A 2,821-nucleotide genomic window follows, 5' to 3' on the forward strand; every position below is an offset into this window, starting at 1 on the left:
TTAATAGAAAAGGTATAGCGGTGTTTCAATAAAGCGCAATGAAACATGTGAAAACTTTTCATATTTATTAAACGGGTTTAACAATTTAAATTCGGGAGCCACTTAAATAAAGATATCAAAAACGTCTCTTTTTTAAAGATATTTTTTAAAAATTAAAATTTAATATATATAATTAATTAAATTGTGTTATTTTTATTAAAATTAAATCGGAACCTAATTTTGACAAAAATAACATAATTTAAGTGATTATATATGTTAAATTTTAATTATTAAAAAATATCTTTAAAAAAAGATATTTTATACGTCTTTATGAGAGCATCCCCTTTAAATTTTAGAAAAAAATAAGAAAAAACCGATTTATTATAGAACCTGTAAACCCAATTTTTATGACCCACACTGGGTCACTCCCCCACTGCCATGCAAACCCATACCCAACCCTAAGACAACCCACCTTCCTCCCTCTTCTTCTTGGTGGTTGAACGCCGGCGTTGCTATTGTCGGCCTTATTGGTGTTGGCATCACTGCTCCGTTCTCACTTTTCCTCATGCGTTGTTGCTACTATTCTCTTCTTCTCCTGCACTGCCAACGAGATCTCTCCAAAGTGCCTCTCCGCCATCCGTGCTTGCATTCTCACTTTCATCCGCCTTTCTGTCTATCTTTCTGCTATGGCAACTTCTCTTGTTCTGGTGTAAATAAGCTTTTCTACTATGCATACTCCTTTTCTTATATTTTGCTTTATTTCAATCAATCGCGTTAAATTAAATCTTTTTTTGCTACAATAGTCATCAGTATCTTATATTTTATCGTTTAATTTTAATAAAGTAAATGCCTCTATCTTCTATATTATAAAAGATTTTGATTTTGCGGGAGAAGGTTTATGTAAATAAAAGTTTTGATTCTACTAAAGATTACAATCCTGCATTTTAATTTTGTGAGTAAACTAAAACTTGTAACTTTATTTATTTTTAAATAAATTGTTCACGTCAAAATGTCGGGATGCTTTGGCTTTTTTTATTCTTAATTTGTTTGGTCTATTGATTATTGTAATGGGGTATTTAGTTTTTATTTTACTTGTAGCTAGATTTAATTTGATGTGATATATGGAGTTGATGGTTTGTTTTATTGTATTTTGTTGGAGTTGATGGTTTATTTGGAGTCTTTCTCAACTTATATTTATTATTGTTCTTAGCAGCTGTGAGATACATCTCTCATCATTTTTTTATTTGATTTGTTTATCACTTTATCATAAATTTGTATTTGTAGGATTAAAGTTTCTTTAGCTATTTTTTTTTTGTTAAAAATCATCATTAAGATGAATTTATTACTAATTATCATCACTAAATCTTAAATTTATTGTTATTTGTCTGCTGTCTACCGAAAATGACGGCACTGAAGAGTGAGAATAATGTCGGTGCACCATAGCATTGGCAGAAAGAACGGGGCACAAAAGGAGGAGAAGAACGATGTTGAGAGACTGAGCAGTGAACACGACGCAAAGAAAAAGACTGAGAATGACGGGTTTTACTGGGCTGGACGGCAACAACAAGAACTAGAAAGAAGTAGAGGTGGTGATTTTGTTACAAGAGAGTGAAAGGGAATAAGGGTGGCGGATGACAGTGAGAGGAGAGATTGAGAGAATATGAGAGTTGTCAAAATTAATAATATATAACGAGGATATTATAATCATTTTCTATGAAAAATAATTCACTTGGTCTAATATCATTAATTGGTTCAAATAAAAAAAACGGTTTATAACAAAAAAATCATAAAAAAATGAATCGAATTTGACTAATACTACATGTCAAGAATTAATTAGTGAAAACCAACTTGGGTTAGTCGAGTGGTCAGCTCACTCGTCTGCTTAAGTAAGTGTCGGGAGTTCGAACCCCGCCTTATGCATGTAGCAACTCATTGGCCAGCGGCAAACCCTTAAATGGAGCTTAGATCCGCAACGGATTAGTTCTCAATTGATGACCAAACTTCATTAATAGCTGCAATGAATTTTCTATCATCGCACAGTAGTCCCATAAAATATAAAGAAAAAGTATAGGTAGACAATGAAAATATTAAACAATGTGAACAATGGATGTATCGGATGTTTAATTCACTAGGTGTGCGGATGGTTATTCTAATATTAAGATTTAGGTGGGTAATTTAGAGTGTAGTGTGTTTTACTTGAATTAAGCCCATTTTATGGCCTGTTATTCATGTTGTTCAAGAAAGTTATTGGTTACCTAGTATAACCCAAATAAAAAACATCTTGGGAGCTAGGATATGTAATTCCATTAACTGTATGTACTAATAGACTCCTATGTTGTACAACCTTTTTGAACAGTTAACAAAATTCTCATATAGTAGATATCACCTGTATCCGGTAAACATAGTTTAACCATCCGATAGGATACTCTCTCTTGCGTGGATGTCATTCTCTTTCTTCTCTATCATAAACAAATTAATTTGAAAACTCAGCATACGTTAAAGTTTGACTTGCTTCAAATTTTTTATTGACCTCCATCCATGCTAATAACATCGTACCTTTCCATTTCTCTTAATTTATGATTTTTTTAAGATTGTCATCATCTTTAAAGATAATATTTTGATTTTCAGGCAAATAAAAGGTTAATGTCATCACTGAAGGTCATCTCTAATGAATATCATAAGTCAAAATTTTTCATACAGCCTTCTATATAGACAAATACCCACAATCATAAAATTATTTGATCTCATAATACATTTTTTTAAATATGCTTATTTTTTATATTTCTAATATTAACACACCAACAATAATATTTTAAATAAAAAGATAAAAAAATACTTATTC

This window comes from Arachis ipaensis, chromosome B09 (assembly GCF_000816755.2).
Source record: "Arachis ipaensis cultivar K30076 chromosome B09, Araip1.1, whole genome shotgun sequence".
Classification (NCBI taxonomy): Eukaryota; Viridiplantae; Streptophyta; class Magnoliopsida; order Fabales; family Fabaceae; genus Arachis; species Arachis ipaensis.